Consider the following 27,649-nt stretch of genomic DNA (forward strand, 5'->3'; position numbering starts at 1 on the left):
TGTTTTTAATCGCCCTATATACGAAAAACATTTATTCCCCAGAGTATATTTGAAACGAATGGGAAAATAATTACGATCGAAGGAAATTCGCTTCGAAAACGTTCGCTCGGTTTATTTAGTGTTAATGATGTTTCATTATTTCTATTCCGTAGACATTTTTTTTTTTTTTTTATTGCTTTATGTAACACGCGAGACAGGTTGAGGTTCGTTCGAAAATGAAAAATCATTCGAGACACGCCAGATGATCACAATCAACGCGGATTTGTTTCGAAAACATCCGTCTGCTATATACGCGCGCATAATTCATGTTGATGAGATTTCGTCAGACGTATTTGTATATCGAAATTGACAAATCGTTGTTGATCGACAGAAAAAATGATTATGATCAGAGAGGATTCTCTCTCAACGATACTTGTTATATTATTATTATCATATATTGAACTCTTCTATCGCACGATTGCATAACTATTGCTACTTTTAATCTCCGATTGAATTCTAAACCGCGATCAATTAACTGGCCGAGTTTTTCACAGATAAAAGCAGATTTTACAGATACCGCGGCATTGAAAAGTATCAACAAGCATAGAATTATAACTCTGCAAGCGAATAGTTGGCGAACAACGCCGCGTTCTACCAATTCAAAAGCATTGCCGTCCAATTTTGGTACGTTTACGTGCTGTCTTAATCCAAATACGTTCTACTTCGTCAAGTTCAAATATAGAACAAAAGAACCCACAAAACAATAAAAGACAATTCGACCGTGTATTACATAGCGTGTAATGTTTAAAGATTTCTGATTCATTTATACCAACACGTACTATATATTTGTCAATACGTAGTTATTACTATAGTAGTCAAGACACACGAATCAACATCTGATACAAATTATCTACGATATAATAATACGCGTTAGGTACTTAATAAGCGGTATCGATAGACAGTTAATTATAAGCAAATAGTGAGTGAACAAGCGCAACGTGAAACAGAAATAAGTAGAATTATCAGGGCGAACGATCGTCTAATTTGAAGATCGCGATGGACGAAAGTCGGATTCACACAACGAGGAAATACCACTGCAGCCGAAAGATTATTATTATCTTTCCTTCTGCATCTTTGCCGTTACGTCGATCGCACGTAAACATATCTCCTCTTTCGTTGCACGACTATGATACGTGGCGAATGTTAATTTCCCTGTGGCGGATGATACGGTCGCTGGTCACAGATCAAAGAACACTAGGGATTTTTCTAGTCGCGCGATCGATCAACGAGAGTCGCCGAGATCAATTTCTACTCGCATCGAATTAGCGCAACACGATGCAACTGCAGTCACGCGTGCGTCTGACCACACACCGAGCCGATACTACTGTCGACATTACCTACTTGTTTACCCGTTTATCAGGGCCCAAGCGATCGTATCGAGAGCCTCCTTTCGGTTGTTTAGCAGAAGCCCATTAACACGCGTATGGGATTGCCGCCAACACCCCTACGAACCTTAATTGCACAATCACTTTCAGCTTGGGCAAGAGAAGCTCATCAATCTACCAGACGTATAATCTTTTAATAGCGCGATCTGTTTCTATTACAGTTACATTTTCTTTTCTCTGGCGACTGGCGGGATGGATGGAGGAAGCAAGAGGCCGAGCAAAAGAATTATCATTTGTAGGCAGGAAAATCGGTGGAAATATCAGTCGCGTCAAATACGTATCGTTGGTTCCCAAGTCAACGTAATTTCCCTGTTTCTCTAATTTTACTTAGTTACTTGGTGTATCATTTTTTAATATCGTTTGTCTACGCTTTGTACATCGTTCTAGTTGGCTCAAGCACAGTTTATTGTCAAGTTATTGTTAAATATAATTTTATCACACGGGGATATTTTCACACGAGACGCGCGGTATATTTTATTTCTAAATTCAAATTCACAATTTGTTATGTTATTTCGTACGCCACTTTTTCTATATTTTGCGTGTACCGCGGTGAAAATATAATTTGCGCGAGGTACGTGTTATTTGTTTCCCGACTAACAGTTTTCATGTTGCCATCATTTCGTTTGTTTATTCCCTATATGATTGTCTATACTTTTCTTCTGTATTTTCTGTATCATTCTATTAGCCCACGTTATATACGTACGTTCTGCTACATACAGAGGTGAGCATACAGACAGCAGCATTTTCATACGAAATATGTATTATTTACTTCTAAATTCACATTTTCTATCTTTCCTATTATTTTCTATGTTATATCCTCCACTATTCTCCTACGTTTTCTATATCTTTCTCTTAGCCCATGCCACGTATGTACATTCTACTGCATACAGGGGGTGAGCATATAAATAGGAACATTTTCACGCGAGGCGCATATTATTTGTTTATAAATTAACATTTTCTATGTTCGTGTCACTTTGTCTATTTATTTCCTATATTATTGTTTATCCTATTTTTGTACGCCTCGCGTGTCATTCTACCAGCCCATACTACAGACGTGAACAGACATTATTTATTATTCATTATCGTTTAGTCCGTGTCTTTCGGTTTTGGACGAGCTTTCGGTTTTACATCTCGTTTACCTATTTCTACCTCCCCCTCTTATCCACCCTATTACATTGCACTGCCTTAATTATACTGTCTCTAAAACTATGGCAACTTTTGGGCTTCTGCCTCCTTGCTGCGCTTCCTTATTGTCTTTCCTCCCCGTCTTGTGTTGCCTTTCTCTTCTCCATTATCGTTTTTAATTCCGTTGGTTCTTTTCTTCTCCAGTCTCGTTTAGTATTTTTTCCTTGTCCTTTGGTCCTCCCGTTATTTCGCACTCTTCTATTACGCGTCTCGGGTCTTCTTCTTCCCTTTTGCATAGCCTGCATCCTTTCTCTTTCTCTTCTTTCCAGTATTTCCTCGCTTTGGTCTCGTTTCCACATCTGAATCTTGCTAATGTCTTTCTGTCCTTCCACCTCATCCTCCCACCCAAGTATTTCGGTAACTCTTCTTCTTTGGCGATGACGTGAACAGACAAAAATAGGCACGTTTGCACGTGGAGCACGCATTGTTTATTTCCAAATAAATAGTTGCCAGGCCACGTAGGACGAGACAGTCGAAAAAGCGCGATACAAACGTGAAAAGAAAAAGTCACTTTGGTCAAATAATCGAAACTATCGAACGCTGTTTATACGAAAAGAATAAATAATCGTAGAATGAAAGAAACCGACTATTCGCCGTTACACGCGCATAATCGTTCGTTGGCGACGTTCGCGGTGAATCGAAGAGATTAAAAATTGTAATAATCGCGCTTCTGCGCGTGCTAATTTGCATCGGTGAAAAAGAGAAAGAGAAAAACGGGGAAGGAAAATGGCGATATCACATTATTCAATGTTTCGCACGATTTATCCACGTTGCAAGATGAGACTAGAACGTTTATTGGCCATCATTTTTTGCTTCTCTACGTACAGCAGACACGGCACGCGTTATCAAAGATCTATAATATTTTTCGGGGGCTCGTTTTATCAAAATCAAAACAGTGAAAAGCGCGGCTACGGGCCTGCGTTTATTTACGGCTCGTAAAACATTTTTCCCCCTTTCCTTTTTTTTTTTATTTTCTCTCTCTCTCTCTATCTCTTTTTTTTCGTCCTCGATATGCACCGATACAAAATATGTCGTGTTGACAAATACGCCGGACGTACGTTTTCGATATCGTTGTAGGCGCAACAACGCGTTATACAACAGCGCCTTACTCTACGATAGCCTGTTTTTATTCGCCAAGTATCAAGATTAATTTCAATATTGCACAGCGATCCGATATCGACTCTGTCTCTCTCCAACTTCCGACCCGAGATAATACGCCACGCTTCGATATTCTTATATCGACCACCGGCATCGCGTCCGCTTTAAATCGCGCCGACGAAAATTACGAGCGTGGCGGTATCGTAATGGGAAATAAAAAATCGATTGCCTGATCGTTCCACCCGGTAGATTAGATTCCTTTTCGATTCTACAGAAGTTCGTACCTGTCCGATCGCGAAATCTCGTTTAAGGACTCGGGTCGCGAATTAAATTTCGGCGATGTCTAACGAATTATTTAAATAGTCGAACGTATGACGATGACTGTTATGACGATAATAATAATAATAATAATGATTTATCGTGCACTTGGACTTGTCGTTTACCGCGAGAAGGTTCTCTCTTCCTGCTATACATTTTCTTATCCTGCGGACAGTTAACGTAGCTTTATAAGACACGTTAGACGCGAACATAGCGTAACGAAATAATAATATATCGTGTATATGGATGAACATGAGCTGGAGTAACAATACAACCGCAAGACGATAGCGATGGAAAGAGTATTTCCAACGATTTCACTTGGTTAGCGGCAAGATACATTTTTCATTGAACATTTCATATCGTTGCGTATGTATTCTTGGAACGCCCGTTATAATTTTGCAGATTCTTAATGGCACGCGATGTAGTAACATTAAGCTGAGAGTAAATAACATATACAGGGTGTTCGCGTTGTTAGTTAGCGTGTTTGTCGTAAACGATAAGTGGGAGGAAGAAAGTGGAAGAGGGAAGGAAACGAATGGTTCAAAGTCAACTACATAAACGTGATAATATCTTTCCTCGCAAGTGCAAAAATGCGTGTTTGCAGCTGCGCTGTTCTTCCCAACGGAAGCCTTCCTTTTCGATGCTTTTCATTTACCTCGTTTCTCTGTCTGTCTGCATGGAATTCTCTTCTTCCGTTCCATCGAATCTCCGCTGTCGTTTTGCGAAAGAACACAGTAGACTAACATTCGTCGAAAAGATTTTCCCACTCGAATTTCCTTGAGTTTATTACACGAAAAACGAGGAACATGATGGTACAAGACCATTTTGCTTGTATTTTGTGCGACGCTCTAGTTGGCGCGGCGACGTAGAAAATTTAGGGAACAGCAGAGAAGACGATACGGTGAGCGATATGGAAATTAAAATATAGCAAACGATATAGATAGAATAATATAGAGAAATGGCTGGAATTACTCAGCTGGGATGTATGACACGAGCGAACAGGAATTCCCAGGAGCGCGTCTAGATAAATTGAAGAAGCTGCGTGGTGGTACACTCGGCTACGAAGAAAGGAAAAAAAAAAAAAAAGAAATACAAAATTGGTACGCTCCATTGAAAGATAAATGAACAAAGAAACGAACAGAGAGGGGCAAGAAGTTGCACGAGCAACCGGTAAACAAGAATTATTAAATCAATTGGAGTGCAGTGGCGGCTAAAGTTCTCACAGAGGGCCGACAAAGGGCGCTAAATTCTAAACACCGTGCAATTTGCAAATATTATCGCCAAGATCCAACGAGTTTCAACCGCGACGAATACTTGAAATTTGCCAGCCAAATAACACACATACGTGTGCGCGATGGCGCGAGAGAACGTGCAGGACGCGAACCCTTGTGGAAAAACGAGGACAAAATATAGAACGAAATTGGTGTCATCCTCGGCTTAACTTTTTGGAAGGAAATCGAGCTGGAAAATTGATCGAGTACACTGGAACGTGGCTAATTCTGGACCGAGCGGGAATAATTAACAGGACAGGAGATTGTTCTGAGTGGGAAAACAAGTCGAAAATGTGGAATAACATTTTTCCGTTTGAGGGGCTTCGCTTTCAAGAAAAATGAGAGCCGGTACGCGCGTATTATAAATTTTCAGATTTATTTTTCTCGCGAACGAAACGTCCCGCGGGAGAATCTTATTCCGCGTTTTCCACTTATCTTCACGCGTACAGCCACCTCCTGTCGATCGTTTGGTGCCGCTCAGTCCGCAATTAGCCACGTTCTGGCGTACTTGACAAATTCGCGAACCCGATCTGCTCGAAGACCGAGAACAGAACGAGCAAATTTTACTCCGCGATTTTTCCTTATTTTGCCGCGAGGAATCGGCTCGTCGTTGCTGTCGCGCGTCGTTCCATCGGACTGGAGATTTGCAGCTCGGTCGAGACCGACACGAGGCGAGACGCGCGTTCACCGCGGCAGCGAAAATGCGTTTAAGTTAAACGACTCCGCGTTTTGCCGACTTCGCAACACGCGGAAAGAGAGAGAGCCGAGAGTTCGAGTCATCTTCGAAGCGTACGTCCACAGCTCGATCAATGTAGAGCAAGGGAAGAGTGGAATTTCCCACGAACGCCGATTGCAACGTTCAGGAAGCAAGAGAAGTCGGTGCACTTTGTCCATCGACGAAGATAATGCGGTTGACATCGGATCGTTAACAGCGTCATGACTACTGTTTCCTTGACGAGTAAGCTAAGATTCGAGGATAAAAGCCTACAGAAATTTATTATCATACCATAAGTTAGGAGCGAAGCAACGCGCGTATTTAGGAAAATTACGCTGAATGTTTGTAAATCAATTACCTCGCTTCAGCTTCTTCTAGCGATTTACTCATTTTTGTCTCACGATCCTGACGCTATTCTGCCACGACGCCGACACGATATCTGTCAACATATAACATTGGCAAAGTTACTACAAAGATGGATAATAGAAAAGCTGCATATAAGCAGCGACAATGCAAGGGCCTCGGGATAAAAATAAAAAGAAGAAGTTTCGGATGATTCTGTCTGCTGTCTGTCTTCCTTCGCTCTCTTGCAATCTCTTTAATATGTTTGTTTCGTGTAAGGTATCGTGTCTCTATACCTTTTTCGGATGGGCATCGACCATCCAAGATTGGCAAACACGAGAGCAGACCAATGCAGGCGTTCGGATGATCAATGCCCGTCTCTGTGATGACTCTATCGGCGTTATTATTATCGAATATTGTTGAAGAATGACATCGAGATCGCAGGACAACGTAGTTAATTGATAAAAGAAGCTGAGTGCAAACTCGTGATAAAGCGGGTAGAATCTAACCTGCGGTAAATAATTTATTTATCATCCTGCCCGTCGCTTGATATAAAAAACAAAGTATAGGAAAACGGCAAAGACGGTAACGCGAAAAAGAAAAGGAAAAAAGAAAAGAAAAGAAAAAAGGAAGGAGAAACCGCATAGAAAACAATGTAGAACGTAGTCTCATTTTGGAAAGCGGAATACAGACGCGCGGGCAAGATATCATTTTACTGTTTTTCGGCGTATTACAACGGGCACGTAGGATTTTTGCGAGCGCTGCTGGGACAGCTGATGCCAGCAAACCACAAAAATAAGCGGAATAGACTTAATACTATTAAATTCATGCATCGTCCGCAATGTAATTCCAGCGTACACGTCCAGTCCCCGGGGGGGAAGACTGTATTTTCGAGTGTACGCGGCGACCGTGTGCAGCGACGGTACCGCGGACAGCGAGAAAGAAAATAGCGCTTCGTCCCCTGCACTTTGAAACGTCTAATTATTTTCCGCGTCTAACGCGCTCGTTTAAGACGCCGCGGTTCTGCCGCGTTACGCGAGTGTCGCACCGTTGCAATTTGTTCGCAAGCTGTCGCAACGCAAGCTCGTGGCCGATCTTGTTATCGATCGACCTTCTGTTTCTCGATCCGCGTTTCTAGTTCGTATTCGTCATTGTAATGAAATCATATACCGTCGATCCATCGACCAGTTGGCCGCTGCGACCTCTTCGAAACGCTTGAACACTGGGTTAGGGCGACTTACGAATTCCAAGGAGAGATAGTGTCGCGTGGGTGGTGTGGTCGCGGCGAGGAAAGTTGAAAGATAAATGTAAGGAAGGAAAGAAAATGAGAAATAAGCGGGACAGAGGAATTCACGTGATACGGGAGCCGTTTCTTAGAGGTGAGTTTCATTTGGAAGGGCCAGCGAGGATCCTCAATAACGTTTAATTATTATTTAACGCGTATGAATGGACATTCATATTTTAAAGCGATGAAAACGATATGAATAGCGAAAGCCCTGTGTTTAATCATTTTTCAGCTGATTTACACGCGCGATTCATTTTAAACCTGCCGCGTGCTGTGCAAGTGCAACGAAAGGCGAATTTGCCACGTTAAAGTGTAATTGATAGAAATTACGTCTAAATATTTATCCGACTTGAAATTATTAATATTTATCCAGCCTGCGACCGTATGAAATTTCGATATTCGCCGATCGAAAGTCGCGCCGATTCCTATACACGCATTAACGCAATATCGTTTCATCTAATTGATTATCGTGGCCAGATATTTCAGCGCCATTATTATTCGAACAAGTTGCCACTAAAATTACGCCATGTACGATCAGATAGGGAGAGGGTGCAGCTGAAAAACACGATACGCCATATTTTCCGGCTTTTATGCGCAAACGATTCGAAAATTCAATATTTGATCTGGATAGTTCGATGTTGCGGAGTGCGAGCCGGCGGACAAAGTTGCCCGTAGAAACAATCGGCTCGTTCTAACGCGTAACCAGCTGTGTATCGTGTTCGGCTAACCCATTAATCGAACCAGTTCTTAACCGGCAGCCTGTATAATCGCGAAATAAAAAATCGATAAGCGCATTGCCGTGTCAACGACGGTGTAACGACGACACGCGGTTGTCGAAGCTCGGTAAGCTGCAATAACAACGACAACGATGCTACAACGAAGCAAAAGCGACGGTCACGAAGCACAACGCTCTTAGCTGGAAGCTCGATAACTCGAACCTCCAGGGCAACGTTGCAATCTTCTATTTTGCTATTTTCTACAAGTATAGCGACAGAGGAGTGTCGACCTATCGAAATCTCTGCGAGCGGAAGAGCTTTCGCGGCAAGCGAAATTTCGACGCGCGCGAGCTTCGCACGAGGGCGCGATGGCGTTGGCAAAATTTCGGCCAGCGAAATTTCTCCCACAGCCGCGTTCCACCGATTTCTTCGTCGAGGTCTTCGTACGAACGATCATAAAAATCGTAAAAGTCCGCGCGACGATCGACGACGACAGCTGCATCTTCGGAAGACGCGTCACGTGGCTGGCGGCTTGTCGACGGACCGGAAGTCGCCAGGCGAAGAGCCGAGCGCGCGCGGTTCTTCTTTTTGCGCGCGCGAGCGTGATTGACGGACGAGGAGGAGGACTCGAAAACGATCGACCGACAGAGTATCGATCGAACTTAAGAGCCCTCGATTGGCGTACCTGCCGACAGAGGGCATGTCGCGAAAATACAACCGCGTTATTCGCGGTCGTTGCGTTTTCACCTGACAGGTGAATCGATCAAATTCTTCCGGCGTCCGCCCCGCCGTGCTTCCACGGCACCGCAATCTCTTCCCGTCGACGCTTCCAAGAGACTTCGATCGCGCCGCGACGGCGACATCAGCGCTTCGCGTGCTTCCACCGAATAAAAAGAAATTCTCTCCTCTCTTTCTTCCCTTTTTCTCTTTTTTATTTTCTCCCTTTCATTCGACCCTCGTTCCTTTCCCCCCTTTTCTTTTTTTTTTTTTTAATAAATAACGTTTATTAATGCGTAGTCCCGTCACGCTACGATGTTTCTTCGCAGATTAAATGTAACTGGGTCTGAGAATAGAAAATCCAGTTTGAAGGAATATTACGAGGTTCGAAGTTTTCGTATTGTTTTATAGTTTACACGGTTTATGGAGGTGCAGGAGGAATCGCGATTTGCGAAGAATGGAGAATAGGGAAAATGTGTGTTGCGTGTTGCGAGGCTTAATTGAAGAGAGACGATTTCGTCATTTTGTTTGGCCTGTCTGCGTAAGATGGTTTTAATAACGATGCTTTACAGAGTAGAATTAAATCAGTAATATATTGTAAGTTAATCGTGTTACAACCATCTATGTTCAAGCTGGAATATTTCTCTTCGTTTTTATATTATTATTATTCATTCTTGTCCGTGCCTTTCGGCTTAGCATATTCTTATCTCTATTCGCTGTAACTAATGACTATAAACTATTGCAACTTATGCCTACACATTATTGTCCTTCGGTCTCTTTCCTCCTTGCTGCGCTACCTTCCTGTCCTTCTACCCCGTCTTGTATTGCCTTTGCCCTCTTTTTCTTTTTATAATTGTGCAATTATCTTTATGGTGTTACAATGGTGGTGGTAGTAGTGATACGAGTATTTTATTTCAGTATCACGGCTGAGATGTAAACTCAGTCTTTTACAAAATCATCTTCATTAGCTTACAGTCCTATTGCTATTCTTATTTCTTCCTACTATTCCTCTTCCATTTCGCTACCATCGTCGCTATTCTTTGTTTACCATAACGTGCAACACTTGACAAATATTTCCATGCCAACGTTTCAGAGCAGATCAAATACTTTTTCCCCAGCTTCTTTAAAACGCGTTAAACGAGTCTTTGAAATACCTCCAGGTGCTCTAAATGCGCCAAAAATTTTTTTAAATATTTCCAGCTTCTCTAAACGCGCTAAACAGGTCTTTGAAATATTTCCAGGTGCTCTAAGTGTGCTAAACAAATTTTTTAAACATTTCCGGCTTCTGTAAACGCGCCAAAAGAATCTTTAAAATATTTCCAGGCGCTGCAAACGCGTTCAACGGACATTTCCGATATTTCTAAACGCCTGGGACGCGAAATTAGAAAGAAAGAACTAGTTTCAAGAACACCGTTAGCACGTAACGAGAAGGAACGTCGATCCCTCCAAGGAGAAACGTTTCCTTCGGCGTGCATGACCGCGATTTCCTAAAGGGCCGGCCGTTGTGCGATTCGAGTACGTGTGAACCCGGCTTCAGGCACACGGGAGGTTGACTCGCACTACTGGCCAGCTCAAGGCTGCCCGCTCGGTCGCATTCCAACTTTTCCACCGGCGTCACTTCTCTCCTATGCACCAGGCACGCGGCGGCCGCTACGTCCGCGTGCAACACGCTGCAACGAGTTGCAGCGCACAGCAACGCGACGCTTCGCGTCTCCTCGTTACATTATGTCGCCACGTATAATCGGCGTGTGCACCATCGGTTGCGTTATCCTTCCACGTGTGCAACCGTGTGCAGCGACGTACGATCACGTTGCCAACGTTTCTAGCCGCGCAGCTTTTCAATTGTTTTTCCAAGTTCGCAGGGGAATCAACCTGATCGAGACGCTCAAGGTGATTCAGCTTGTTTCGGTGAAACTGCTCCCTCTTCTTCCTTTTTCTTCCTTCTTTTTTTTCCAGCTGGGACGGGGAAAATGATACGGTTCTTGGATACTTTTTAGCGTAGTTGACGTATTATTGGCACTGTATACGCATTATGGAGTAACAGGCATGCAAATAAGACACGCTCGTTTCCATAATTCCCATGAGATACATACTATTTAGTTCAAAATTACTATTGTGACTCTGCGAAGAGCGAAATATTAGGCAAATACGCGGCGCTGTTTGGAACAAAATATACCTGAAACGTATGGACAAAGCTAATTTTACGTCGTTATACCTGCTTATTTGTTCGCCGTTTCTTATTATCTTTGTGCATATCTATCGATAGTATACGACGATAGCATGTGCGAAAATTTTTGACCGATCGTCAAACATGTTGTCGTTTTAATTTCCACCCATCCCATCTTGTCGTCTGTGGTGAAGTATTTTTTTAGGCGGCGGAAAATTGATTGTACGGCGCGTAAGTTTAATTATAATTAGCGTGCAAGTGTAGGAAACAAGAACAACGATATATCTTTCTGCCTCATATCTGATATGTCTTTTCTATATTGCAACACCCTATATGCATTTAGTTACTTCACTTTTTAAGTATCCTTAATACAGAAAACAAATCACTGTCTAATCTCTACTTTTTATTCACGTTCGCCAAGGTATACATTTCCGAAAACGCGCGCAAGCTATCGATAAATTAATTCTTTAGCTTTCCAATTACGAAACTTGCTGGTTAAAAGCACCGACGATATGCAAAAATACGTGAAACGGTAAAGCAAACATCCGAATGAAACGACCGGTTACGATCTTCAACGAACGAAACAAATTTCTCTGTCCAACGTGCACATTTCGAGCTGTCCACGTGAAAGTGTAAACGCATAAAAATGTGATTGAAAATGAAACGAACGAACGTGAAAAATGTAATTGAAGTTGAGTCGTCGATAGCAACTTGTGCTTCGGTCAGACGAATCTCTTGCAACTATGAAAGCTTGCAGGGAAGAAACGACTCGGTTAACGGACCAAGGAGAAAGAAGCAGAACTATCGGAGCAAATGCATCCAGTGTAATGCACTGATTGCAATTTCTGACAGGTGAAACCGAGCTTTTGGAAGCTGGGTGCGTACAAGTAGAAAGGCGTAAAAGTTCCTCGTACAAACGTTTCTAATTGTGAGAATCTTTGTCAAGCTGCATCTGGATGTAGCCTAGACGAGCAACATACGCCCGCATGCACACACCTGTGCACGATTCTGCTCATCCCGGCCATATTATATCGCCGCGTATATATCCTGTGACGCGTGTCTAGGTGGATTAAACTCGAGCGCGCGCGCGCGCGGTCGCTCACGTTCACCCCCAATAATCGCGGATATATACGGCGGCGCAGGTGAATGTGCGCCCCTGTACACGCGGTGTACTATGTTGCATTATGTACGTGTGCGTATCTATGGACGTATGCCCGGATGGATTATCGCGGACATGTGTGCGCACATGGGAATAGACGCGCGAGCGGTAACAGAAACACGCGCGCGTGTTAACAGAGACGCGTATGTGTGCGTGTGCACGTCGGTGAATATTCATGCCCTCTCTGTATCGGATCATGTCACGGGTAATGTGTTTCTTGCGGATTCTCGAAGAAGTTAATGCGACCTGTCTGTGAATATGATCCTTCGACTGCGCTCGTTACGCTCCACTCTTCGTCTTTATCGCCGCGTCTTATCGCCTTCCTACTTTTCCATTCCTTTTTCCGCGCCAGCAATTAGCATTCGATGCGGTTCAAGCGGCCCAATAGGTTAGGTACGGATTAGCTTTCGGTTAGGTTAGGTTAGGTTAGGTTAGGTTTGCTTTGTGAAACTCGCGCGTTTAAGTTTGTCGAGGCTTGCCGAAGAAGTTAATGCGAGCTGTCCGTTGATATGACCCTCCGCTCGCGCCAGCTATCCTCCGCTCTTCGTCTTCATCGGCGTCTTATCACGTTTCTACTTTTCCATTCGTTCTTCCGCGCCAGCAATTATCGTTTGATCCGGTTGGAGGGTGAATGGAGGTTCGGCTGGCGTCTGGTTTGCTTTGTGAGACTCGCGGATTTAGCTTTGTTGAGGATTCTCCAAGAATTTAATGCGACCGATATGATCCACCGCCTGCGCTCCTTATCTTCCACTTCTCATCTTTATCGCCTTATCACCTTCTTATTCTTCGACTCGTTCTTCCACGCGACCAATTAACACTTGATCCGCTTCAAGGATGAATCGAGCTTTGGGTTAGGTTAGGTTCGCTTTGTGAAATTTGTCACTTCAACTTTGTTGAGATTTTGCGATTGATTCAGCTTTCGAGGCAGACCCGTGTGCTTCTTTTTGACGGTGTTTGACGATGTTTGCCAGCTACGCTATTCCTCTTGGGTCTTCGGCAGCTGTCACTAAAACGCAGACTGAGATTTTGCAGTTGTTTCAGCGTTTCAAAAGGATCTGTCGTGCTTTCTTTTTTCACTTTTCTTACACTTTTGTTAATGTTAAACAACAGTCTCGCGATAAGAATCCCATTTATTACACCGTGTTTGATATTCGGTCGCACGATAATTCGTGTAACGCGGTTTCAAATACGATTAGTCGCGGCGAATTAGGAGAAAAATGGAATCGACCGAGCGACTCTCGCCAGTTTTAACAATCGATTAATCCATCGACATGGTTTAATATGTCGATATGATCCGCGCAACCCCCAGCGACCGATCTAAACCTACACACCACCATCGTCCCACACCAGACGCGTGTTTCATTAAATTCAATCTCCCCTAGTTTCTCTCTGCACTTCCATTCGCTTGAACCTCCCACAATCTCGACACAACTCATCCGCCTAACGGTCAAAACTCAAACAGAAAGACTTTACGTTGTATCGAACCGCCTTCGAGTCGCAATCTCGATACAGTCGCCACGCTTGCCAATAAACGCGCACGATTCTGCACACGTTGCACGATGTCACCGCGCACACACCCACGCAGCTACAGTCCATTAGATTATATTACGAATGCAAAGGTGAGAGGGTGAGGTACACGTGAGATGAGAACACACGCGCGCACACACATACAAACCTGTACAGGGTGTCACAAAATATATGACAGATACTTGTACGTTGATTTCATACAGGTGTCGATGTTTGCAGCAACTTGAAAAACGTAAATTTTACAGCAGAGGCTTCTTAGAGCGTACGTCTCTGGAGATACTAATTACAGGCGATTGTTAATCGATGCAATTGCCTCTGACGCGAAGCCGATTTTTACTGAGCTTCACGTGGAATCGAATGAAGCATAGTGATTGACATAGAACACGATAAGAATGAATATAGAAATATAGCACGATATAATATCCAGATATAGACATAAGTTTACGGCGATGGCCAATATTTTTGCCTCGATATTTCTCCATATATTACACCGCTCAAACATCCGCCACATACCGAAGGCAATAAGATCAATAGCTCGACCGAGACCAGCTGGAAAAAAGACATTCTACTACGAAGAAGAACGGTACAAGCAAAGAATAGAGAGAGAGGAATTATGCACATCGTGCAACAGGTACAAAGAAGAAAGTGTAGAGTACATATTATTAGAACATCCTTTATATGAACAAATAAGAAGATCGAAGGATGCGATCGAAACTTGAAGGGATTTGAAGGGATTCGAAGGGAAATGAAACAGAGGAAGAGATATTAACAACGCAAACTGAAGACGGTGCAAGACGACTGTTTAATCGCGCGAAAGAAGCAACGCAGAAACGACTGGAAGAATCTGAGGGACGCAGGACACGCTGAACGCAACTTCGCGTGATTAGTTGACAGTCAACCATAGAATGTGAAAGAAACATATTTGCGAAGTGCTCGTTTCTCGTTGCTTCGGTGGTACTTCGAACACGGTTCGTCAAGAGAATCGTCAGACGGCAAAAATTGGTCCATTCCACTTTGGACGGGATGTTGTACCCCATTTACCGCATTCTGCCGGACTCGTGAGTTCGGATTATCGCTCATTCCGCTCGTTACGAAACTACCTGAGCGATAAGACTTTCCCTTCCTTGGAAGAGCGCGAAAATGGGCTGGAGCGTTTCCCTTCCTCGGTAGAGTGAGCCATTGCACGCCCAGAGGTGGTGAAAAGTCATCGAAAAGAATACAAGTAAGGGAGGAAGCGGATCCTTCGATTTGTCCACGAAGCCGGACGAACCTTGCGCTCGATCCGACATAAACCTAATTATCTACACGCGTGAACCTAAGCGGAGCAGTCTTGGAGGATGAAATAAAACGCGGACCAATGGCAGCATGTAATTGACAAATCGAGGACGAGCTATAAGCGACATCGCGATAAAGAAGAAGCGAAGCAGCGATGCAACGCGTAACAAGAATCTGCGGGTATTTTGCAGCGGCCTGTACAAGCATAGACAAAGAGAGAGAGGAGCTCGCGTACGCGTGAAATGAGGAGATAAAAGTCTGGCCACTCTCGGCCGGTCTCATCAGCAGCTGTCGCCTCTACTTGTTGAATCTGCTTTTCCTCGCCCTCATCCCTCCCCCGCGGCGGCATACTAGCGCGAACCACCCACGTCCCCCGCCCCATCTGCTGCCGCGACATTCAGCCGCCCGTTGTTTTGCTTTTCGTACGCCCACGCGCTTTTGTTTCCTTTTCCCTCTGGCGCGATCGACGCGCCCGAGTATCGCCTCGTGCTCGTCCAACCATCATCGCAAACTGGATCCAACGACGCGTCGCAGGATCGATCCTCGTCCACGTCCGACGTGTTCTTCTCGTTTCGTTCGCCTGTTGTACACGCGCGCACGTGCGCCTGGCCCGGATAATTGACGCGCGGATCCTGGCCCGCCTCTGGCTTTCCGTAACGGCGAACGTAAGCCGCTTCCGGAACTGGGCCACCGGATGATAAGGATTAGAAGGCGCTTATTTCCATGTTCCGTGCGTGTTCCTTCGTATCCGGTGGTCAACGTGATGCATGTGTGCGTAGGTAAGTGGTCGAAGCGCGGATGGTTAACTCCTTGGGCGGTTAGTTGTGGCTGTTTGCGCGTTTATCGCGAAAGTCGCGCGCGAATGAATACACACGAGTTTCTCGATGCAACCGGAAATTCATTTGGAGCGAAGATACAGCGAGTGGTTGCAGCAAGGTACTCGTCGTTCCTCTAACTCGCCCGCTAATTGCCAGTGGCCATTTCCATCGATTTTCTTTTTCATCAATTTTCATCGATTCAATATTCATAAACCTTCCTTTTTATCGATATAAATATACAACGCGTCCCGCGCTCACAGTCAACAGACGCGTACGCATTTACCGAAAGATGGTCCTTCTGCCGAACGTGACACATGCAGCGTGAAGCTATCGATCAGCCGCGCGATCATCAGAAATTTGTCGATGGTACTCGCGGTTTACCGAAAAAAGTACAGCAAATTATTCCATTAAGCTACGTAGCTGTCGTTGCTTGCTGTAACTTCGAGCCGACCGATGGCACCTCGTCGTGGCAGAACGCTGTGTCTTTCGACAAGATCCAATCGTCAAGTGAATTTTCAGTGTCGTCCACTGATTAAAAGGCGAGTATAGGACAAAGCGTGTTGCATCGATTCCCAAATGAGACTCATTATGACGTCTTTTGTCGTGGAATCAAATCGATCCCGCCGAACACGTGTTCTCCTTCGTCAGCGTCCTGCGATCGCTGCGTCTTGTCTCAAGACGCGACATTTTTCCTCCGATGGAATCCGTCAATCGCCTGATACGTGGCTCGAGTTCGGACGTTGTAGCAGTTTTGGACAGGTTGATTGATTGAAATATATGTGCGACGAGGGTATGTTAGAATATTGGAACGTTAGAATATCAAGAAGAACAGGTGTCACGTATGTTTATGTTTAATATGTTTAGATGCAAGTCGAGTCGAACGGTGAGTTTACTTTTCGTTTTGATTCTAATTTAGTGGAGTTATAAGGATAGGAAGATAGGTTTCGTGGTGCGACTAGTAGATAAGATAAGATAAGATATTATTAATGGAGATGTAATCGGAAGTCATCGAAAGCCGGCAGACACGGATCGCAAATAAATGATAAAAATAATAAATAAATACCGCCTGATCGAACAAACTTATTCCTTTTTAAGTAAACTTGAAGCTGCATTGAAAAATTTTCACTACTCGTTTCCTACAATTAACCTAATGATTATGATCGTCCGTCTACCTTCGAGGACAGAAATAAATGCACAGGTAGCAGGTACCAAACTACTGCTGGCGTGTCACGTTTAAGTTTTACCTGTTATACATGCTAGCAGCACGTAGGTTAATTGGTAAATAATCGCGATTAATATTTCTACAAATTGTCCATTTATTTTAACTGTGTAGATAAAACAAAGCTGCGCGTAAGTTCCACTTCTTTGGGACGACGTTAAGTGTTCGCAAAGATATAAATTCGCATAAATATCCGCCATCTATTAATAACCAAGCGACCAAGACGTTTCTAGATCCTAGATGTTTATGCAAATTTATATTTTTACAAGCGCAACTTACGCGGAGGTTCGTCTCACCCGTTAAACGTCATAAAGAGCTTTATATATTTCGGTTGTTTTACATATTTTTCGTACAGCGTGCATTTCACGTATCTTTGTAGCTTTTCGCTTGGACCAGTCGAAAATCATCGTCGTTGCGTTAACGCAACGTCTAAATCGCGATTTTCTTTTCCGATTAATTTATCTTTCGGTTTCCAGTCAACCTGCTCGCTTAACGCTGCGCTGAATTTTCAATGAAATTTACGTCCCTTGCCGGTTTCGCAATAATGGCAAGAATGCCGTACTTCGGGTACTACAACGTGCTCTCGAATTCGAGTCTGGAAACTGCAGATGTGCGCCGTTCCTTAAGCACATTTTCGCCAGTTCCAGTTACTCTTTTCAAAGTACATTAGTCAACCGACCTAACGCGCGAATAGTTTCGCGGTATAAAATTTGCTAATTCCAGCTTAAGCCGGGAAAAAGAGTTCTCAAATCTTCTAGCAAGTGCGGCGATCTTCGTATTCCAATTTGACACCAACTGCGCCATACAGCAGCTTTCAGGTAGCTGGGAATTTCGATAGTTTTCCACCGTGTTCGGTCGTCGATCGTGATAATTCTGCGCTTAGTATCGTCGTTCCACGGTGTCGTGGTCGTTTGCCACGGCGTAGCTTCGAATTTGCGAACGGCGGAAGGTGCGCAGGAGGGATTTTATTACGGGAAATCGAACGATTTTGAATGACGCGTGTGTCCACTTGTGTGACCGGAAGGCTACTCTATCTCTTCCACCGGATTTTTATCTTACATATCGATTAATATTTTTTTAATTCCAAGATAACGCACAGTACTCTTTCATGTCTGTCGCGCACTCAATCTGATGCAATTAAATTCATTTCTCGATGAAGTTGGATGATCGAAACCTAAAGCGGCGATCGAGCCGAGCTTCAAGAAGCTTTCTTTCGCTTCAGAAGGAAGCAAAATCCTCTGTTTCGTATTACTTCATTCGATCGTACACGCTCCGTTTCGCAGTCGAACGAAACGAATTTTCAAGCGACGGAACACCCTACGTAATTCGATAAAATAACACAAAACAAAGGATTGCACATGGCGCATCTATGATTTGCTCGTAAAACGAAAGAGACTTCTCGCACGAGTCAACAACGCAGGCTAACACGTTACGCAGGCTAATCGTACGGACGATTGGCTATTTTGTTTACGAGCGGGTTAATCGCGCGACGTATAAAGACGAAAAGAAGGTTCCACGGCGGATTGCTGGCTCGCAAATCAGCCTCCAAGTAGGGCATCCCGTACAAGCGGAACATATCCGACGTTTTCGTCGTGCCGCTACGTTACACCGAGCCAAAGTGGCTCGAGCTATTTGGAAGATGCCGGCGCAAGCGTGGCGTCGTCTGTTCCGGAGCCGGGCCGCCCTCCACGCATGTGCATCGATTATGTGTGTACGCGTGAAAAATTACTCGCACGGAGGCGCTTGCCCCGCGGCCTTCCTTCCGTGCCCACGCGCCGTCAGCGGCCAACGTTTTTTAATAAATACCTGGGTAACCTGATGATGATGCCTCTGGCAGCGGCTCGCGCTTCCTGACAAATTGTTTCTGCCGTAAAGTAACGTTTACTCGCACCGGTTCCCGCTTTATTATTATTCTTATTATCGGCAGCTTTTTATTATGCACGCTTTTTCAGCGTCGTATATTTAGCGAAGATGGTAGGCTTTAGGCGGATTCTCATCGAACTCATCGACGTGCAAAACGGTGCAGACGACGACCCACGTTTTGCTAGCTTTTCCTATGTCGTCTTCATCTTTTCTCGTTTCTCATCGTCTTCGTTAGAGTTTACAGTTTGTTTACGAAAAACATTATAAAATAAATTATTCGTTGAGCGCGTAGTATTCCTCACTCGCGCTCTGTACGTTCGCAGGCGATCGCTTGGCAGCGAGTAAACTGTCGGACAAGTGAGAGTGTTTGATGATCAATGATGGTTAGTCTTCTCGAGATTGGTGTACCGCAAGAACCGAGTTTTGTTTTGTTTTGTTTTTTTATTTAATAATTTACATTCACAACTTGTCCAATTTGGACATTTGGTGAAATTTTGTAGCTGTTTGATTATCGTGTGGGTGGCTACCCTCAGCGGGGTACCATCTTCGTGTTTCTTAGGTTATATCCTTTGTGCAGTAAGAACCGAGTGGCAGATTATTTGAGCGGCCCTGTAGAGTAGCTGCGATTGGAAATTTCACAGCGTTCGCCTACTTTACATTTACAGTTGAAATATATCAAGGCAAGAACATGGACGTACGCGGATGCTAATGAAATTTCTCGTTGCATAAAGACGAGTTACTGTTTTGTAAATTATGCTAAGATGAAATTAGACGCGAGTGACTGTGATAAATTTAGTCAGACGTACGTATTTTTATGACTGTCATAGGGCAAACTTTATTACGATTGCCGGCATCGTCAGCACATTTTTACGATGTTGCGTTTTTAGCGTAGCGAAAACATCGACGTAATCTAACGTTAATGAAATTTATTGCTGCATGAAGGTGACGCACAGTCGACTGATCTTTTTGTCAGCCTAATGTTGGTAGGCGTAAAACGTCTCGCGGTAACTAGATCGTAAGTTACGTTAAGATGAAATTAGATGCACGCTATGTGGAGTGTTCAGGCGTTACGAATGTGTTACGGATACGAGAAAAGACGTTATATAAATACAGAGGCATCGTGAACAAGCTACGGAGCAGGTACAAAGCGAGACTCGCGATTATTGTTACAATAATTATTTCATAACAAGCGGGGAAATCAATTTAATTTTCAACTGCTTACTATCGTTATGGATAGAAGAGGACTGGCGCTGTTGATCCATCGAATTTATTCTACCATTTGCATCGATTTATCCTTTCAATCGTATTTTTCCAGCGACAGTGACCGACGTTGCGGAGAAATTAGAAATGTTGGGATAAAGCGGAAGGGAAATTGGAACGTGCAGGCGGAAACAAAGTTGTAAATGGCTGAAACGGTAGAGAAAGAGATACGCGATGAATTTTTCATATCAGATTCTTGTTCGGTACTTGTTGTTTTTTCTTTCCAACTTGCCAACGCATAAAAGTGTAGTGGCGTGACATCGGGCGATCTTTGAGGTCGAAGCATAATAGCTACTCTTGCTTTCTATCGTAGCAAGCGGCGCAAGTTCATTGCCGGTCCCTTTCTACGTTCTATACTTGTTGTTAGTATTATTTAATGCACGACACGCGCTTGTGTAGTAACATCTTTCTCCTACTTATATCCGGGACAAGTAATTTCTATTACGATCGCGATATTTATAGCGCTGCACGAAGCTTGCAGAGTTTGCCGCGAATTCGTAGTAAAAAAATAGGAAACAGCGACATAATAAATTACGTAGCTATCGGCATAAAATAACGTTAAATAATTCGTTACGACCAATGAATCTTTATAACTAGATGGATAGCTGTTATGAGAGCACATTAGTAAACAGTGTGAATAATTTTACATAAATCATTAATGCTATGAAAGAGCGATTTATCCAGCATGTTTGTTTTCATTAATGCAGCGCATTTCTCAGATTCCTCGTACGTTTCAAGCTGTATTTATTATTCCTGATGCAACAGCGGAATCGCCGATTTCTCAGAACCAAAACCTTTGTCCCATTTTTTAGCCACAACTCGTGTATATAACACATACCGTGCAATTTCTTTTTCACAACACGAGAAACACGATTTTGAGAGAAAATTTCAGCCTTTTCGGACTCGAAAAGAGGAGAAGTCTTCGATCGTCGTGTCCGCAGTTTCGTCTCGCGTTAGTAGAACATGAAATTACAGGAACGGTTTCTTTTAAAGTGGGTTGTTTCACGAATAAAAGCTTGTAGCCGTAATTATTTGTATAATTTACAATTTATAATTATTCGCGGATTTTCAGCGGATTGCGGATGCTTTCGAGCGCACGCGAGTCTCTTCTTTCGCTAATCGACGCCTTCGCGGTTTCCCGCTTTTCTGGAAATCGTCAGCCGCTTCCATTTCCACCCGACTGGCACCGGCAAGCTGGCTCAGCCGATTAGCTTTCGTTCAGCGCTGCAGAATTTCTTTTGGCCGCGCGGTTCGTCTCTGGTCCGCAGACGTTCGACCCTTCAGCGGCTCCAATCTCGCCGACACCGTGGAAACTGGCGACGAAGCTCGAGCCGGAAAATTAGGCCAGGAAGCGGTTTCCTCGAGAGCAGCTTGGCTGTCACGCGCGTGAAAAGGTTCGCAGCTGGGCTTGTGCTCGGCGGCCGCGAGACGAACTTGGCGCCACGTGGTCCGCGCGAAACTCGTGGCTTCGTTTCGAAAGAAGCGCGTGAAATTAGCGCGAGAATGCAACGAGAGGCATCGAGCGGGCCGAGGCTCGCGACAGAGAGCGCGCCGCGCAATTCCTCGATATCCGGCGCGCGTTAAAAAGAGCTGGAGCGGTGGTCGGTCGTTGAAACACGGGGGAATTGCGTCTGTGCCAAAGCATACAGAGACCTCCGGTGGCTGGAGCGGCGGCGAGTGGGGGAGGGCTTCCGAAAACAAAGGCGGCGGAGAGAGCGAGAGCACGGCGGGGCAGAAGGGGGCGGAAAAAGGACGAAAGAGGGCGAAAGGGGCGGGCGGAGGTGGCCGCGCGACGTAGCGCACGAGGAAGTACGCTGGAAGTGGAAAGTTGATTTACGTACTCGGCCGATCTTGACCCAGAGCTCGTTTTCGCTCGTGTACGTGGCAGCGCGTTCGTCGGTGCACGCGGCCGCGTGCGTGTGTGTGTGTGTGCGACACCGGGGATTCCAACAACGCGCCATCTATCAAGCGAGCCCACCTGCTGCCGGTGGCATTGAATCGGCAAATAGACAAAGGGCATCTCTCTGGCGGCGGAAAAAAGAAGCAAGAGGAAAGGAGGAAGCGCGCTGCCGCGAGAAAAATAGGAGAACGCGGCAGACGGAGAGCCGAACGTGGCGGAGGAGGAAAGTTCGGCGAGAAGTTGTTGTTGTTGGGCGGAGGCGCGGTGAAATTAGCGGGAAAATTGGCGCCAGCTACGCGGCATTAAAAGTTACCATCGGGACGAGCAAATCCGCTCAAGATAAAAAATGACGGTCACGGCCGCGAATGAAGTCGGATCACGGCCGTGATATCGTAATTCAACGATCGCTATGATAAATCACTCTCAGCGATTTTACACGCCATCGCTATCGTTCACCAAAATGACATTTCCGATTTAATCCGCAGCGTGGGCGAACTGCACAGTCAATTTCCAAGTTATATAGACTTTTCTTTCGCAATTCGAAAATTATCTCACAAATTAACTCGCAAAACTCCATTTAACCGTCGGTTCTCATTATGGGACCCAGCGACCCACGGTTTTACTTCGAGGAACGAACGCGCGTGTTCGGTTAGAGAGATTTTTGTTTCTTTAAAATCACGTCGCTTCGTTCGTCGAAGCTTTTTCTATCAGACCGTGGTTTGCGATGTTCAAATTATATCCTCGAATTTTCTCGCTGCCATTGTTCGAACAGCAGCCGTGCGCTTGAAGATTGAACAGACCGAGGATTCGTGAAGCAAGTGCAAGAACCCGAGGTTTAATCACCAGTTCTTTTCCTTTCCTTAATTTATTTATTTATTTAAAGCGGCGTCCGCCTTTGAAGATTTTTACACGACACGATGTTAGACCAGTTGTTTGGTCATAGATACGCGCAGCATTTGCGTTGTATCGGTTGTGGACATATTTACGTACTTGTCAGTGACCGACGCATATCGGTGGCAGCGAATGCCGTTACTTCTCCGTTGCTGGATCGGTTGGATAAAGTTTGCGTATTTTAGAAACTGCAAGAGCCACGTTTTGCCTCCTCTCTTCCTACCTAGCATCGTCTTTAGGTTTCTCGAAACATCGCGTCGTTGTTCGAACATCATCGATATCGTTAACTCGTCACTGGGAATCTGAAGCTTCTAGCGCGATTCATGCGACGTTGGCACGAGCGAAGCGTGTAACATCTCGACAGTTACAAGTTTCAATATTAATAAATCCTCTCGTGAGATAACAAAACGCCTGGCAAAAGAAAGCAAGGCGAAGGAAACTTTATAGGGAAGATTTTCGAGGTACGTGTCGCTCGATTATCCTGTTTGACAGCGAGCTGTAAAATCGTCGAGTTTCATAACTTGAAATCGGTATATTATGTAACTGAACAATTCGACGATATTATCAGTCGGTAAATTATAACGCAACAGGCCTTTGATTTCTTTTTTATGCGCCGTATTTTATGCCCCTTATGGATGAAATAAGGACAGTTTTATTACCTCTTTTTATAGAGGTACTTGTGTTTATGGCACTTACAGTCTATATATTGGGTGTACAATTTTTGTAACGCCGTATAATAATCGAGAAACAGGTGATATTAAAGCGTTACATTCACAAATTACTAACCGAAACTCGAGATTATTCCATCGATAGTAAAATACCGCAGCAACTTTTTCCGTTATCCGACAGGTCCCGTAGGGGCCGGCTGCCACCAGGAGGTGCCGGATTCGAGTCCCGGCTGGTTCGCAGTCTCTTCGGGAATTATTACGTATAGCAATAATTGGTTCTTCGATCGTCAACGACCTGAGCCACGCACCAGCTACCGAGTAGCCATCGCAACACCCAAGTCAAGCTGCGTTTGGCACGCTTTAACCTCTATGATCGGCGACCGTGTGCTGGAGCGGGGAAAAAGTGAGGAGGACCACGATGCAAATGGATTAATAGCAGAAATATTGGTACAGGAACGTTAAATTTACACTTAGAATTCATATTACAATAGTTGCATATTCATTTGATCAACGATTTCAAAGATATTTGTCGATACCCACTCGTACGCGTCTCGGCACTTTCTTCCATACCCGGCTGCTAATCGACCGAACAGTTTACGTTCATCTGTTTCCGAGACGCCGCGCACACACATACTTCCACACACTGATATTCACATACAAGTATCACTACTAGGCATCCCACCTAGTCTAGCACATAAAATTATCTCAATAGTATGAATAAACGAAATTTCGTCGTTTATGACAATGAAAGATCTGTAGAGGATTGTCGGTCACCGCAGAGGATGATGTCATCTGGTGTGGAAGGACTGGCGAGTTTTTTAAAATCCTGATAGAATTGAGATGGCTTCCAGTCTCGGTTCCCATCTCTCAGCTTTCCACCAATCCTTCTGAATCGGTTGGTATGCGAGTAAGCTCATCATTTAATTTCTCGTATCATCTCGTGGCTGTGGGATCCGTCAATACGCCGTCGATTTGCTGTAGGTGCCGACCTTGGAGACATTTGGCGAGGGTCAGGAACTTTATTTCGTCGATCTTGATGTCCGCTGCCTCGAATTGCGCCTGCAATAAGGCGGATCATCTTCGAGGACTGTAGCGGAGGCTATAGTTTTGCTATCCGCAGCTTCATTAGTATTTGCCATCATCTTAGTTCACTTCGCACGTCGGTGTCACCGATGTGAGTTGGACGCGACTAACCATCCTGCACAGATCTCAAACTCATGTTCGTTTGAAACGACTTCGTTGGCAAATTCCAGACTGATAGGACTCAACAAATTTGAGAAAGAGATATTCCTATTGGCAGAGCTGTTAAGCTCAGGCTGACGTCGAAGACGCAGACTAATTCGAGAGGACAAAATCTTACAGCCATTTGAAGCGTATCGTTCGACGCTTCGTAGGATTGTAAAAAGCTTGGGAGCTACGTTCATGAAGCTGCATTGGCACCGATGCTTCGAGATGACCGAGAGTCGTCTCTCGAGTGCAAACGGTTAACGCCAGTTAGCTGTCGCGACTCTTGGAGCAGCGTGTACCTAAAACGTGAGCTAAAATGCGTGGCGAGAAGTAAGCGACGACGAGTATACTCGTCGAACACGGAGTACGTGTGGCTGCTAGGAAATAAGATCAGAGCGCGACGAAACGACTGTATTGCTTTTTAATTGCATCAGTGACAGGGCTGGTCGTAACACAAGAAGACTGCCAGTCCCTCGTAACGACTATACTCGTGAAAAACAGCCAACTGGTTGAAAAAGGAAAATGGCAGTGAACGTAGGATGCGGAGAAGCGAAACGAGCTGGATGAGGGGATTTCCCCTAAAAGAGATAAGAAGAAACACCATGTCTAGGGAGAATAACCACGGAGGAAAGCAAAGAACCAGCCGACTAAGCAGATGTGCGCGTGTAGCGCGGAGGATGCACGCGCCGTTCGCGCGTCGGTCCCCGAGAGAAAATTCGAGGAGCGGCGGTCAAAAGAAACCGGGCACTGGAAACTGGCCGACTCACTGAAGCAGCACGCGAAATTGAAAAAAGCAAAAGAAAAAGAAGGAGAGGAGCGAGCAAAGATAGAGCGTGTTTTACGATGGGAGTGCCTTATGGCCGACGCGTTGCCGATTGCTCTCTCGGCGAAGTGTGTCGACCGCCTCTCTCGTTCGTTTCTGGCCCACCGATTCAACACACTGCGTGTGACTCACAGTGGCCGGCTAAGTGTGCCAGCCGTCGTTCTCCGCCTCTGTCGCTCGTGCCACACCGCCGCGCCGCTCCTTTTCTTTATCCTCGTTTTGCCAGGCCGACCAATCGCGTCGTCGACTTGGAGACCGGCGCGATTTTTTGAAAGAAAAAAGAACGAAACGGAAAGGAAGAGGAGAAACAGAGACGAAGAAAAGGAAAGGAAGGTAGACACAGAGAGACAGAGAGAGAGAGAGAGAGAGAGAAGGTGGTAGCGACACGGTTCGCTAAGCCACGAGCACAGACAGAGAGAAAGAGATCGGAGGTGTGGCTGTGCATCGGTAGGCAGATATGTGCCGACGATTAATGTCTTGCCTCGCGAGTTTCCGTTGCTTCTCTCGGTTTCCGCCACGATCTTTCAATGAAAGCGGCATTACGATGCGTTTTGACCATCTTACGCGCTCTCACGAGCGGTCGGCGGACCTTGGACGTGGAGAAGAGCCACGATTCTTACGTAAAGAACATATCTTTGATCGATGTCGCGTGCATTCGGACAATTTTCATCATCTTCGACGTTTCCAAGCGCACGGAACAATCTTAATTTATCAAATTTCCACGCACGAACGTTTTCGCTAGCGTACGGTTCGAACGAACAGTGGACGACACTGAGTATCGCGAGGAATTTTGTTGCACAGAAGGAATATTTGGTGTTCTGGTTAACATTGGGTGGATTGATAAGCTCGATTATGTCGAAAGAAAATCACTTTCCTCGGAATATTCGTCGGTGTCGGTTTACAAGATTAACATATTCAGGTAACTGATGGACGAAGAGGATTCGACCGGTGTTTTCTGGTATAAAAATCGTTCCATATTTAATAGGGAAGTAAAAGATTGGATTGCTACATCGCAAGAAGTGCTGCAACTGCCACCAATCTATTTCGATGCAGCGTTGCAGTCGATGAATTACCGAAGCTCGTACGCTTCTTTTCACTTCCGGATGAACTGTAGCAGTACACGCTGCAATAAGTCTTCGCCTCCTATCTGCCAGCGCAATTCTTCTATTAAGCAGTAAATATATCTCGCGATATATTCGTCCTACGTTTAACGAATATCTTTAATATTAATATCAACGAAGAGAGAAATCGAGAGGCAAACGACTGTCGATGGAAACAATTTCTTAACACGCCAGACGAATTTTCCACGGTTTGACCAAGGCGCCGACGTGAACTTCTCGTTATGCGATGCATATTATGTTGAAGTATTATTTGCGACAAATAAAATAAGTTATAAAATCATGCTTGAAGCATTTTTCGTGGCGAGGGCCGCCGGTGGCCCCCACGGCGCTGTAGCCAAATCGAGTGCCGGTCACCGGTGAGCCCCATGGCAGTCAACGTGTTAGATACACCACGTTTGTATTCGTATGCCGTATATATCTCCTTGCTTGCTATTTAAATTCTACGGCTGTAGAATTAAAATTGCAAACGAGACAAGGGCCAGAAATAAGAATTAGTTTCGCCACTCGTAAAAGAGCACGTTAAATTAGGCAAAACTATTTATTCGAATACTATAGTTTCACAGTCTGCCTGCCTGACTGACACTCGCGATCTCTTTAAAAGCTGAAATGAATTATGCTACCAGTTCGATTGTTCGATTGCCAAGTCGACTACGAACCTTC

The 27,649-nt window shown here is 44.8% G+C and overlaps 1 protein-coding gene across 10 annotated transcripts in view; it reads right to left on the reverse strand.

Moving 5' to 3' along the window:
• The window catches only part of LOC122576900 (chromatin modification-related protein EAF1-like), a 399,412-nt gene that overhangs the window by 77,061 nt on the left and 294,702 nt on the right, over nt 1–27,649 (reverse strand). For 2 of the 10 annotated variants that reach the window (XR_006319944.1, XR_006319943.1), the window contains 2 exons: nt 6,370–6,450; nt 199–6,280 (listed from right to left, as the gene is read on the reverse strand). The exons of 6 other annotated variants lie outside the window; for them this stretch is intronic. The gene's annotated coding sequence lies outside the window, so the exon portion shown is untranslated. Of the gene's footprint in view, nt 1–198; nt 6,281–6,369; nt 6,451–27,649 lie in introns of those variants that run through there. 2 more of the 10 variants (XR_006319946.1, XM_043747793.1) reach the window with 1 other exon arrangement.

Source organism: Bombus pyrosoma, linkage group LG17 (assembly GCF_014825855.1).
Source record: "Bombus pyrosoma isolate SC7728 linkage group LG17, ASM1482585v1, whole genome shotgun sequence".
NCBI classification, from domain to species: Eukaryota; Metazoa; Arthropoda; class Insecta; order Hymenoptera; family Apidae; genus Bombus; species Bombus pyrosoma.